Genomic DNA, 14,697 nt, shown 5'->3' with positions numbered 1-14,697 from the left:
AATTCACTGATTTTTTGCTGTTTCATTTGGTCACTTACAAGCTGTACAATTATATATTTTTTAGAGTGATGGAGATCCAAGGTTTGATTCCTGGAGAAATATATAATATAATGACAAGCCACTCATTTTACACATGTGGTATGCTTGTGAACTGAGCCTGCATCCTACTAGTACTAGAGCAAACATTTTCATCTCTTGTTTAAAATGATTTAAACAATGATTTATAAATTGTGGCAAAAAAGCTAGTTTAGGATGCGATGGTATGAGACAACTCATATCCCTGCACCCTGGTACAAGCAACAAAAATAGATCATACCCTACCACTACTATGTTGTATACAGCCTTAACACATGTTTTATGGTATTGGTAGGGTATTCCAGTGTATTCTGACAAAATATAATTATCTGTATACAATCTGTAAATATATGCATACAGTTTATGCAGAACTTCAACTTACTATTTTATGTAAATATGTGTTCTCTGTTACCATACCACACACCAATCAGTATTCAACAATATCTTTCACTTCTCTTCTAATAGAAATCATATGACCATGATGACAAAAGTCACATCAGTTCAAGCAAGTTATATAAGTTCACATCAATGTACACCCACACATTAACCCATCTGCAGATCACCAATTTACAACTCAAGCACATCCAATCAAATACCATCAAAAATCTATGATTCCATAATAAGATCCTGTTCTTGACAACAAAAAATAGGCAGAATTTGATAGGCTGTTATCATGGTTATATTATATCCTTCCTATTCTTCCTGCATTTTACATACCGTCTAAAAGGCAGTGGGGCATACCATGGTGTAGAGTCACCTCATACTAGTATCAACAGGTTGCTATTAAACATGGGCCATTTACTAGGCACGTAAAGCACACTGGCTCACACTGACGTCACTTTCTCCTGTAAACATAGTAAACAGTGATCTGTGTTGTGGTTTACTGGTACCTGGAAAAGGTCCCTTTAAGTTTGTGAAAAAAAGTTGTTCTCACTTGATCCCTGCTGGTTCTGACTGTGTGCTGCTTGGTTCATTGGTTTTGATCAGTTTTGTTGAGGTTGGCCTAGATTTATACTATTGTTCACATTGCTGAATCATGCTGAAATCTACTGATGAACTTGGTGAACTTCAGTTTTCTGGAAGAAATAAAATGAAGAATAATTTGTCATTTTGTTTTTATTTATTGATCTGTACTCAAAATCCAAGCTTGGGAACAAACACACTCAAGTTCCTCAACAGTCAAATTCAAAGAATTGATCAAATGATAATAATTACAATAACAATAACAATAAACAATAACAATAATAATATAACCATGAATATATTAGCGCAATGCAGTGCACAATGAAGTCTCAAAGTAGTGCAATACACAATTAAGTCTCAAAGATGTGCTATATAAAAACACTGAATAAAAATTAGAATAGAAACAACAACATGAAAAAGTTTAAAAAGTTACCATGGTATAGAATGAAATTAACCCCTCAGGATTTTACCAAAATAACTACATGTTCTTATAAACATGTAAAGTCTGTCATTAAACTCTGAATCACTGTGACACAGTGTATTTTACCCATACGAAAAATCATTCCGTACGGACCGTACCGTGCATGCACAGATGACAGTGACGCAATCAACCAATCAGCAGTTGGAAAATTGTTAACCCAATGACATCATCGCTGCATTTTCATTGATAAAATTCAAAATCGTTCAAAAACACAAGTTTTTAATTGCAAATATTTAATTTTTGTAGTAACGAATGTCAATGTCTATCTCAAATTAGCATCGTGTATTATCGTAGCGTTGAAGCTTGTGAGGCGGATCCGTTGCAAATTTGGCGGATCTTTTGTTATTTGTGACATTAAAAATCCATCTTTCACATGGCCGCTGTGTGTGTGTGTGTGTGGGAACGGGGTCAGCTACGCGCACCTGCATGCATAAACACGAGTACTGCTGTCTGAGTGTACCAATCGTAGCAGGGTGTAAAATATAAAACAAAGTCAATGTTTAATCCCAAATACGTTAAAGGGGTAAATATAAGCATTTGAATAATTTAACAATAATTTGAACCTGAAAAATAAATGAACATGAAAGTTCATGAGTGATTTTTCAACATATTTGACTGATGGATAAATATGGGTGCTGCAGCTTTGGAGCTATGGCAATATGGCGCAACAGGCGCATTACTTTGAAGTTGGTAATGGGTAAATTACACTGTGTGACGTACATGTAGAATATTCATCATTCTCAATCAGAGGGAAAAATCCAAGCTTTTGTTCCCTATCTTTATTGAAATCAGATGACACAATGAAAACTCTTAACTACTCTCATTATTTTTAAATTTAATTATTTTGACTATTTAAGGCAAGTCAGAGTGGTGCCTGAGCTAGCTGTCTTTTGTGCTCAATATTGAGAAAAATTTAAAGCCCACACTCACAGGTTTTATTTTCCTCCATGCATGACTTTTCCACATGGCAAAACATTTGTTTTGGTGTATAATTTGTCACAACTCAATAACTGCAATATATGGAAATGTAAATGTAGCAAGTGGCTTCCTTAGCTTTCCTTGACTCATTTCCTACAAGATCATTGTATTACCCAGTAGAAATATATATCAACCAAGTATCAAAATATAAATCAACAACAATGAATGGATAAATAAATCAAAATAAAATAAATAAACAATATGATAATCATGAACTTATAAATACACAAATAAATGAAACAGATAACGAAAATTAAAGAAAAAGGAGAGAGGAGAGGAGAGGAGGAGGGAGGGGAACGGAGAGGAGAGGGAGGAAAGGAAAGGAAAGGAAATGAGGGGAAGGAAAGGAAAGGGAAAGGAAAGCAAAGGAGGGAAGGAAAGGAAAGGAAAGGAAAGGAAATAAATGAAATGAAAAGAAAGTAGGAAAGAAAGAAAGAAAGAAAGAAAGAAAGAAAGAAAGAAAGAAAGAAAGAAAGAAAGAAAGAAAGAAAGAAAGAAAGAAAGAAAATGAAAATGAATGAATGAAAGAAAGAAAGAAAGAAAGAAAGAAAAAAAAAAAAAAAAGAAAATAAGAAAAAAGGAAAAGAAAGAAGGAAGGAAGGAAGGAAGGAAGGAAAGAAAGAATGAATGAATGGGAAAATAAAGAAGAGGCCAAAGAAAAGAAGAGGCCAAAGGAAGAAAGAATGAATGAATGGGAAAAGAAAGAAAAGGCCAAAGAAAAGAAGAGGCCAAAGGAAGAAAGAATGAATGAATGGGAAAAGAAAGAAAAGGCCAAAGAAAAGAAGAGGCCAAAGGAAGAAGAAGCAAGGCAAAAAGAAAAAGGGGGAAAGAAAAAACATTACCAAGAATGACTCAACTCTCAACCATCACAACCACTGGATTGGTAGTCACAAGAAATATCCACTGCACTATTATGTAAGCAGCTCCCGAGAAGCAGCTTGATGAGAGGAGCTCCCGAGAAGCAGCTTGATGAGAGGAGTTACTTTTACAGGTATTCATTACATATGACATTTTGGGTTTTGTGGATCTAGTGGGGGATGAGACCGTCAATCTGGTCACACCCCTTTATAAATATTAAGTTTTTATGATGGTGTATATATTTTATTCTTTATCAAATAAGATTAAAATTTAAAGATCTCACCACAACACCTGTACAAATCAGTGCATACTTAATACAGATAAAGTTTGTTTATATTCACACATGAAACAGACACTCGGAATGATCATTTCCGCAAGTCCAAGATTTACGATGTATCCATTCAATCACTTGTGATCAATTTGCAATCATAACTCCTTCATTAGGCCATAATTGTAGGCATTACAGAACTTAATAGGCTAAATGATTAACTTTTTAATCACCATTTATCAATGGTTGCAATCACACCTCTTACAGCTTTTATCAAGTCATTTATCAGGTTTTGTATGCGTTGAAATTGATAGTAGTGAGATTTTAGCACTGATGATACTCCATTGTGTTAAATACCATGTAATCTGTGATAACCTTATCAGTCAAAAAGAAATACTTCTTCATCACTCACTGTATATTGTAAAGCTGGTTGCTACCAATGTTTCACTGAAGCATACAGAACTGCGGAATATTGTTTCAACAACTACCCAATAGGATTTTGAAAAAAAGGAGCATTATTGAAGATGTACTTGCTTGCTTACTTGCTTAAGATGAGTGGTGTCCTCAAACTACAACAGCACCCAAGTTCTTCTGTCCTGCATAGCTGTTCCCAAATCCATAACATCCAGTCCAGTGTCCTGTTTCAATAGTACATCCATGTATGTTAAAGGGGGTCTACCAGGTTTTCTGTTTCCATGTTTTGGTGTCCAATGGATCAGCTTGGCTACAGGCTCATTTTTGCTTTGTACGCATGCCCAACGAAACGTGTCCTCCTCTCTCTGATCTTCTGTGAGAGTTTTGGTAGGTCACCATACAGCTCTTTGTTCGTGATGTGCTGCTTCCAATTGATGTTCTATACTACTCTAAGCATTCTTGTGTAGCAACCATCAAGTTCTTTACATAGTCTGGGAGACATGGTCCATGTTCCATGCTTCACATCCATAGGTTAGTACGGATCCAACGGTAACAGCAAATAAACGGGTCTTGAATTTCCTTGGGAGAGTTGACCTCCAGATTTCGTTGAGGTTGTTACATGCTCTCCATGCAGCTGCTTTGGGTGTTTTTACATCTTTTTCAAGTGCTAGCCATCCATGCACCCAGATACTTGAAGTCGCTCACCTTTGAACTTTGTTTTTGAAGCATTCATTTAGAGGCCAACCTTTCCAAAAGATGATTCAACCCTTTGCAGTAGCTCTTGTGCTTGGTGAATTTCCTCTGACAGTAGGGCTATGTTATCTGCAAAGTCTAAATCTGTTAGCATTTCAGGTCCGATTTGCTTCTTCTCTTCTTCAGCTGGAATCCAAGCTGCTCTTCTCTGCCTTTGACTGCCTCCCTAAATGCATAGTCCAATACCACCACAAAGAGGTATGGGGTTGATCCTAAGAACTTTGTCTACATCAGGCCTGATCCTGTTAGAATCATTTTGTTGCATATCTTGGCAACAACTGAGCTTAAGCTTATCCCTTGATAGTTCCCTGCTTGACTAAGATCGCCTGACTTAGGAATTGGTACTATGTTATGGATAGACCACTGGTCAGGCTTGCTTCCTTTAATCAATGCATTGTTGCAAAATTCCAACACTATGCCATCCAGATCTTTTAAGTACCTCTGGTGGAATACCATCCTCTCCGCAACTCTTCCCTTCTACAAGTGCAGTCTTTGCCTTTGCATATTCCTCCTGACTAAATCGTGCCACTTTGATGTTTAGGTCCTTAGCCCCCCGGGCGGGGGGGGGGGGGTACTCAAGTTTGGTTTTGGTAGGGACGTGCCGCTGAGATTTTGGAAGTAGACCCATAAATGGGGTCATTGATATACCAGAAGGCTGAAAATGCTACCCATGTGTGCGGCACGTCCCCGTATGGTCATTTGTACTGAGTACCCCCCCCCCCCGGGCCTTAGCCACCAGTACAATATCCTCATCTTCTCCATCTATTTCTGGAGGGCTACCTAGAAGATCTTTAAGTGGGTGAACCAGTTGTTAATCCTTTCATTTTGCATGTCTCCCTTCAGCTGACCTTTCATTGATGCTTTCCTACCAGTTATTTCATTAATTAGCTTCCAGCTTTGTCCATGCTTGCAGTTGTCAAGCACTTCCTGAACCGCTCTCAGCCTTTTACGTGGAACTTCTTCCGTAGCAGTATTATATATTGTACACCATGATAGAATTCAATAGAAAACAAACAAGACTGAAATCTTCCACCAACCAACCAAACCAAGAATTCTTCTGTTTTTACAAACAGCGAAAGACGGGTGACTGCCTAAGTGAATTTATGATTCTTTACGAACACATGCAGCATGGGCATCATGAACAAGAGCAGCTAGTGCCCAAATTTTGGTATTTTTTCTCCAGGGGACATTTTGACCATTTTTGACCCACTGATGAATGACGGAAAAGTTCTCTGAAATATGCAACAAATATTAAAACAATAATTGCTATTTGAAAAATATTTTACCAAGATATAAACTTACCTGTTTACGTGAAATTATTCAGATCTAGATTCATGGTGAAATCAAATGACTAAACTGAGCTCGGAACACCTCTCAAGCCTAAACCCATCTAAACACCAATTATAACTGCAACCATCTATTGTTCAAATCTGAAGCCAACCGTTTGTTTACCCAACTAAAATTTGATCAACAGCTTTTGATCAAAGTTATGGGGTCTGATAGACCGCCTTTTTTTTCTTCTGTGCCGACTTGTAATGGTTTGCCGACTGTCATGTGCAAATACATCATTTCATAAGCCTATTCAATGTGCAGGGTGTGTAAACTTAAAAGTTGGCGCTTGACTAACTGGTTGGATTTCTTTACAAATGAACAAAATATGGGTGTATTCTAGCTAAGTTATTATTAATAATAATTCATTAGAATAAATATGGATCAATTCTGTTTAAGTCAGGACCTTGGATTTGTTTGCATTTTATATGCTGAGTACACAAAATTAATGTACATACTTTATAAAATTTTGCAATGGTTGCATGGTATTTTTACTCAATTTTCAAGTGGGGATGCAGCTATTAATGACCAAATCAATCCCTCTACAAAATGTACTTCATTAGGGGATGGCCCATCACCCATGTAATCAGGGGTAGTATTCGCTTATCAAACTTGGGGGGTCCAGGAAGGAGTCTATAGCCTCTTTACTACATGAGAAGTTCAATCTTGGGGGTCCAAATAATGCCTGAAAATTTGGGGTCTGGGCCCCAAAATGATTAGTATCAACCCTGCATGCAATCATCCTCCAATATTGCACATACTGGGCTTATGTGTATGGTAAGGTATGCAAAAAAAGTGTAGTTTGCTCATCATGAACAACACTTTTTTTACTATATTTTGTAATTGGTCAAATATTCATTTTTATAAGGAATAAATGAAACCGAAAATTGCCTTATGTTAGACACAAGTCCAAACTGCCACCCAGACTTATTATTTGACAGTAGTAACTTAGTAATTTAGCTTCTTCTTTTTTATTTCTATTTATGACAAAACTTCACTTAATTTACATGTTGAACACTGAACAAGAGACTAGGGGCGGGGGCAAACAAAACATACTCAAGAAATGGTCAGATCAGCCCAAGGTAAAGTGTGTGACTGTGTTTTTCTATAGATATACATTGTAGCCAATGATTAGTCAGACTTTCTTGTAGATCTATGTGATCAGAGTGTTGATTCCAGGATGAATTGCTTACCAGTAACAAAATATGATTGCCAAAGATAATTTGACCTCCTGAGTCCAGACAAAATTCTTTCAATACTGGTATTTAAACCCATCTTTTATGATGGAAACAAAAATGAATTGAGTACCCAACTACCCATGAGCGGAGTCATTTTAAGTTTGAGTCATAAGTCGAATCACAACTCGCCAAATGCTGATTCGAGTCCAAGTCAATTTTTTTAATTTAAACAAAAAAATGTTGACAAATTTTGTGTCAAATTCCCCCTCTAAAATTGATTTCTGAAAAGTTAAATTACTATAGATATGTGCAACATTTGCGAAATACTGTTTTTCTGACATTCTTTCTTCTTCTATTGATTACATACATGTACATGTAAGCCATTGCAGCCATATGCTTTGACTGCCACACGAACAATGACGCCATGATCCCGGGGGCACTTCAATTTGAAATAGATATTGGTGTAGGGCTGGCACTTTCGCACTAAGGGGCATTCGGTGAGAGCAAAATGTAAAAAATATGGGTCATTGGGTGAGAGCATGATTTTTGGCATTCGGTGAGAGCAAAATGTAAAAAATATGGGGTCATTGGGTGAGAACATGACTTTTTTTCAAATGGAATCTTTGGGTGAGAACCGAAACAGCGCCACAGAAACCTCAAAAATCGAATTTCTAGTTCTAAATGACTTCAAATTTCTTTGTTTTTTCAAAATAAGTAACAAAATCAGTGATAAATGAAAGTTGCTGTTCAAATTGAACTTGTAAGGGTCTTCTGCATCTGTTAGCTACTGTGTAATCTCCAATAGGATGTCCAACACAGGACGCCAACGCGGAGCAAGGCAGCAGGCAATTACCGAAGAAGGGCCCTCCTGGTTAACTCCAGAGGGTTGCAGGCTTGTAGCTGACATTTGAAACTTTCCGTAGTTGGGGAATGCCTAATAGATGGAGGAAGTGAGTTCCACTGTGCCGTTGTCCTAGGAAGAAAGGAATACTTGTAGCAGTCCTTCTGAGTGGGAATTTTCCTAAATGAAGTAGCAGATGTTTGTCTAGTAACTTGGTGATGACTGGTCTCCCCCTTGATGCTAAATTTGCTGAGGTCAATAGCAGCAAACTGGTTTGTAGCCTTGTACAGAAGAATAAGCCGGGCTCTCCGGCGTCTCTCTTCTAATGTTTCCCATTCAAGGTCTTTCTTCATGGATGTAACACTACTTTCCCTGCTTAAGTTCCCTGTAGCAAACGTAGCAGCACGATTTTGCACCACTTCAATGTGGTCAATAGATACTTGGTGATAGGGATCCCAAATTGTGCCACAATATTCAAGCTGCGGGCGCACAAGAGTCTTATAGGCAATTGACTTCACTGCTGTACTATACTGCAGTGATAGAAGTTTCTGCGAAGCAGACCCAGGGTTCTGTTGGCCTTGGTTGTGGTTTTATTGATATGCTGATTCCAATTGAGTTTATTGTTTATGTTGACCCCCAAATAGGTGTGACTATCTGTAGTCTTTGGGTGACAGATTAAATGGAAAACGGGTGACAAAGCATGTGTTCGTAAAAAAATATGGGTCTTTGGGTGACAGCGATGCTGAAAAAGGGGTCTTAACAGCCCTACATACGCGTCACCTCCAAAGTTGAGTGCCCCCGGTCATGATCTGGTATATCCAGTCTGGAAACATCACACTTCTCGTTTATACAGCCGATATACTTCAAGGACGGCCTGTCACTTTTATCTTCCTGAGAACACGCTTGTACATGTACATAACTTACGAAACCACTAACTTCAACTTGCACTACTCACAAAATATAAAACATATTAATTATTACCGATGTTGCGGAATAACTTGCAAACATATTGTCAATTTCATGGAATCCCTTTGCTGAGAATCACAAATTTCACAAAGAAATGTCAGATACGGTTCATAAATCACAGGTGTGAAGCAGAGTTTATACCACTCGCTCACTTTTGCACCGAGGCGTGACGTGTGCAATATTTCCGACGGGTGTTTTGTGATTGGTCGCAAAAACCATTTATCACAATCATAAGCCCATTAATGAACGCGACAGCTTTCTACGGGAATGTAAAAAAAATTAATGGGACCCCCGCCAGCAAACTACGTGAAAGTCTAACCTGATTGGTTTACAAAACTACTTGGACAATTGCTAAGCCAGTCGGCGTGCTCGATCCTTATTCATAACCTCATTAAGGCTTATGAAAGTCAATTCCCAGTTTCCCGTTACATAATTTTTCATGACTGTGTAGGTGACCATTTCATTATTCATTATTCATTATTTTATACCATTTCATTACTGCATCTGTTACAGGTGTAAACCAATAACTACCCATGTATACATGTGATAAATCACAGTTTGTAGTTTACAGATGTAGTTTACAACCACATAAAGGTGATTGTACAACTATTATCAAAAGTTTCACAATATTTTTACGGGATGAGATCAGAGCAGATCAAAAGTGCGGGACAGAGAATTGAGTAGGTATTCATTATTAATTCATTATTAACCATATACCATGCTCCTACTGCAAAGAAAATCCCTGAAAATCAACAGAAAGAGATTTATGATATATTTAAAACCACAATTATTTATTTGTGTGTTTAAGTTTGTTAGAAATCAACATTTTATTCAAAATAATGAAATATTTGGCCAGCAAATTGTTTTGAGCGGAGTAGGATAACGGGAAACTGGGAATCGACTTTCATTAGCCTAATACACGCGATACATGCGATCCAATCATTTTTATTTATTTGGCAAAACGCAAACGCTGAACGCGGTCACTAATAAACAACAGTGGACCTCCGCGCTGTCAGTGTAAATATTAACCTCCGCGCGTGCCGTGTTGTGCATCGAACTAATTGCGAGAGCGCCTGCCGCCGTACAAAATGTATTTGGATTGCGCGCTACCATATTTGCACAGAGTGTGATACGCACTTCTGTTATTGGTCAATGGTCATTCTGTTTTAGCCTGATCGATTTTTGAAAAGGCAAAACATAAAATTTTTTCATTTTTGAGCAAAATTGTGTGATATTTTGTAAAGTGAAGAGATGAAAGTGACGGTTATGAATGAGGTTAATAACTTTGCATCGGTAATATGTCAGGCATTGTGAAAAATCTAAGCATTTTGCCTGAAGTTGGACCTCGGAATATCCCTCGGCGCACGGGATATTCCTCGGTTCCAAAGGCAAAATGTTTAGATTTTTCACAATGCCCTCCAAATAACCGATGCGCAGTTATTAACCTCTAAACAACCTCGTGGAGGTTATATCGAGAGGTGATTTCATGTGGTGTTTCAGCGATCGAGTATAAATTGATTAAATTCAGCTTGACAACTGCTTTCGCAGGTGCAATAACAATACATGGAGACAATCACTGACATTTACACAATGAATTTAAAGCCATATTATAACATTTTCAAACAAAATAGATTAGCATATTTATTTGCCATAAAATGTTAGCTTTTACTGTCAGATATATCCCCTTTTATTTTTGAGCCGAACAACTACAGCAAAGCAAAGAAAATTGGAATTTACTACCAGCGCACATGTCGCCAATACGTACCACTCCTTCGGTCATGTTGTGGTACGACCCTTTGTTGTGTATATCACCGTCCCCGCATGCCGTGTACGTGCATTGTGTGTTATGATCATCGTGTATGCGTTAGACTAATAATTCCATCGTAATAATAAAGCGCCGGTTCCGGCGTTTTATTCAAAATCTCGGATTTTGACAAAACTACAGCACCTAGAGTCTTGATTTTTGCAGGGTATATTGGTTTAATAAAGTACAATTTAATCGTGTAAAAAAGGAATTTTAAAAAATCAGTGAGGCGTCTTCCTCAGCAAATGTTATAATATGGCTTTAATGAATTGTTTATGACATACATCGGGTGGATTTTACGATCGAGGTAAAGTTTTCAGCCTGTTCCGGCGTGAAATTCCTTAGTTTTTTTTTTCATCAAAGATGCTTGCAATGACAAGTTTTTTGCAGACACTTTGATAACACTATTATTAACAGGCAACTCTTATACGTCATAGGATAGAAACGATAGCTGTACAATTGTACAAAATATACATTTTGTTATAGGCCTAAGATTATGTGCACAAAGTCAATGTGCTTCCGTACATTACGAAAATCTTGGGATGTACATGTAATTTGTAATACGCATAATGATCTTTTTTTTCTCCTGGTCATCGTGGTCATGATGTCAGTTGAGTGCATTTATTTTTTTGCATGAAATATTTGGAAATAATTATTTATTATTTGATCTGCAATTTCCCAGGACTGGGTCAGGTAAAGAGAAACTGGGATTTGACTTTCATTACGACATTAGCCTTGCTTTCTTAAGCTTTTTTTAGCGAGCGACATGCACATGTATGCGGTTTTCCGTAGTTCCAGTATCATAACTGATGACAACTGTATCTTCATTTATCATTATGACATTTTTGGATACTGAATGTCCATATTCCAGTATTCGTCCATATGTCATATGTCAACATGATAAAGACTGAACTAGGTTTTCGCCGGCTTCATCGCCATGCTGCATGGCTGACTAGATCAAATTCTCGAGTTTTTAAGCTTACTGATTTAGATTACCGGTACTCATGCATCAGTTTAAAGGAGGAGTAGAACAATGTCAATGTTCCTACTACTCACCAGTCATTGAGTCTTCATCGTGTAATTCTTATAAATAGTGTTCCATCGCCGAGGATTGTCCAAAAAGTAACTGATTTTCAACTAATCTCATCTCAGACAAGCGGCTAGGGGACGCAGGGGTCAGGGATTCACTCTTCCATCGACCACGCTTCCTTCGCTTTCAGCATTGATGTTTTCACGTTTTCATTTGTTTACAAGTTGCCAGTTCCAATTCATATCAGTTCACATAATTTCCCTAAATCTAGTGAAAGTCAAAATTGCAACTGTATAAATCCAAACCGGGCATCCAAGCTCGTTTGAATAATGAAATAATTTATCGTACAACATTAATTTGGAAAAGATTCTAATTTCTGTGTTTGTTTGTCAGTTTTTTATTTCTTTTCTTTTCTTTCTTTCTTTTCTTTTTTTTTCTTTTGTTGTTGTTTTGGTATACAGCCTTGGCGGAAATTCGTTGCCACACCTGCACGTTCTGGTGTTAAAAGCACGCAATCGGAGCCAAATATGTGATGTGAGTTCCGTATTATTTTGTATAATAGTTGCAAATGTACATGTAGCTTACACTCGCCCCTTCCCCACCCCCCATTTTTCAATGTTGGGAGACTGTAATGTAGAAATGATGACGATTTTGTCCAAATCAACATTGCAATAGGGAGCCCAAATCAACATTGCAATAGGGGAGCGGGGAAGGATGTTGGCCAATTAACGCTCAGGTGTGGCAACCTTTTCCGCCAAGGTTGTAGTTAATAATTATTCGTCTCACATTGACAGTGCTGACATTATGTTTAGAGTAGAGTATTGAAGTAATCCTGTGTGTAATTTTGGTTCATTTTTATTGACAGGATTTTAAGATATTTATCCTGGGCACCTTGGGAGAACAATGCCAGTGCATTGAAAGGTTAACCCAGGTTAAATAAGAATGAAATAAATAAATAAATAAATAAATATAATCTTGTGAAAAATCAGTATTGTTTCTTTTTGAGTCCAGTTGATTATGCTGTTTATCAGCACTAACATTTTACGTAAGTATTAAAAACTGAAAATAAAACAGTTTCTGATCTAGAAGGGAAGGGGCGTGAAACTTATTTTTTTTATCATGCCTTAAATATAATTCTACAGGGTTCAAAAGAAATAACTCCCCCTCTAAAATTACAAAACATTTCTTTGCATAACTTGAAGTACATTTGATTGATTTGAAAAATTTAAAACCTGTGAATAGAGGAATCTTTTTGCTACCCTCTCAATTTTCTTCTTTTTGAAAATCATTTTTATTGGTCGAAACTTATCACATTTTCCAAAAATGATTCTTCCAGAAAAAGTTGCACTTTTCAACATCCTACACATGTAATGTACAAAAACGTTGTCGATATCAACGTGATCAATGTTTTGATTGATTTAATTGTTAGTTAATTCCCTCAAATTTTATGTATCCGATTACTCAGTCACCCATGCAATCATCTTTCAGTATAAAACAATGATTCATTGACATGAATTTTGACATGAATGGGGTTTTCAGTCGGTGTTTCAATAATGGTAAAATCACTATAGGAGTAGAAATAAGGTTTGTAGTGTGATGCCCCGGTGTGATGCTTATTTCTTTCGTTTAATAGCTAGAAGATATGAAAATTTTACTTGCAAATGGTAGACTGAAACAGTAGCAAAGGTCTATAGCAACGGCTGTCTTGAATAAAGGCGTACATGACAAAGAAGAAATGGCCAACAGAGATTGGAGGTTGGAAGTCAGCATCCAGCCAATTAACTGCATGCCGCCAATCTCCTGTGGCCACGTCATGAGTGTTACACCTTTATCCAAGAAAGCCATCATTTTAAATCAAAAGGCAAGAAGCTTCAACCGACCAAATACAGGTAAATGCTCACACTTTTGGTCAAATGTATGCGTGGAGAGCTCATTTCTCCTTCCTAGTGATTTTATCATTTTGAAACAACTGCTGATTAAAAACTTCAAAGAAAATTTGATTTTACTTCAAAATTAAGTTCAATAAATCTTTATTTTGCACTGCATGATGGTTGAATGGGTGCCTAAAGGATCGGAGACAAAAAGGTGAAGGAAAAAACCAAGAATTGAATCAACCTTAACATTAATATCGAGAACGTTTTGTACATAAAGTGGTAAAGTGCAACTTTTCTGAAAGCATCCTTTTGGAAAATGTGATTATTTTTGACCAAAAATGTTGTTTTTGCAAATGAAACAACTTTGGGAGTGTTGCAAAACGATTCCTCTATTCACAGCTTTTTGAATTTTTCAAATCAACAAAATGTATGTCAAGTTATGCAAAGAAATGTTTTGTAATTTTAGAGGGGGAGTTATTTCTTTTGAACCCTGTATTTTTTTTATAAAAAGTGACAACTTGAGGCTTGAGTCACACCATGTACATAATGACTAGCCTACGATATTTGGGGAAAATATTTGTGTAATTTTGTCCATTGCTGACCCAAAAAAGTGATGTTTACACGAGAGGCGTGGTCCGATTTTTCATGTTCTGTGTTATCTAAAGTTGATACCCGGGGTTGAGACGTACCGTTACTAAACAAATTATGTTTCCTGTGAGTTGTATGCTCCAGCGGTTTTGATATGAGAAGCAAAAACGTGTAGGCCTATTAACAATGCCCCATATAGATTTTTATAAATAAAAGATATAGGCCCTACCAATATAATGTTTGCATCACAAAACTCAATCTAATTTGACGACTTCCTGAACCTCTAGAAAATCAAAA

At 37.0% G+C, this 14,697-nt stretch overlaps 1 protein-coding gene across 5 annotated transcripts in view; it reads right to left on the bottom strand.

The window, feature by feature from the left end:
* The window catches only part of LOC140149661 (peroxisome proliferator-activated receptor alpha-like), a 40,352-nt gene extending 28,292 nt beyond the window's left edge, over positions 1 to 12,060 (bottom strand). The window contains exons 1-3 of one of the 5 annotated variants that reach the window (XM_072171753.1): positions 11,965 to 12,060; positions 966 to 1,151; positions 458 to 702 (exon numbers count right to left, since the gene is read on the bottom strand). The gene's annotated coding sequence lies outside the window, so the exon portion shown is untranslated. Of the gene's footprint in view, positions 1 to 457; positions 1,152 to 11,964 lie in introns of all 5 variants that reach the window. The other 4 variants (XM_072171742.1, XM_072171748.1, XM_072171758.1 and 1 more) reach the window with 4 other exon arrangements.
* Positions 12,061 to 14,697: the final 2,637 nt, after the last annotated feature.

Source organism: Amphiura filiformis, chromosome 1, assembly GCF_039555335.1.
Source record: "Amphiura filiformis chromosome 1, Afil_fr2py, whole genome shotgun sequence".
NCBI classification, from domain to species: Eukaryota; Metazoa; Echinodermata; class Ophiuroidea; order Amphilepidida; family Amphiuridae; genus Amphiura; species Amphiura filiformis.
The sequence above is the reverse complement of the archived record's forward strand: the minus strand, read 5'-3'. Positions and strand labels throughout refer to the sequence as shown.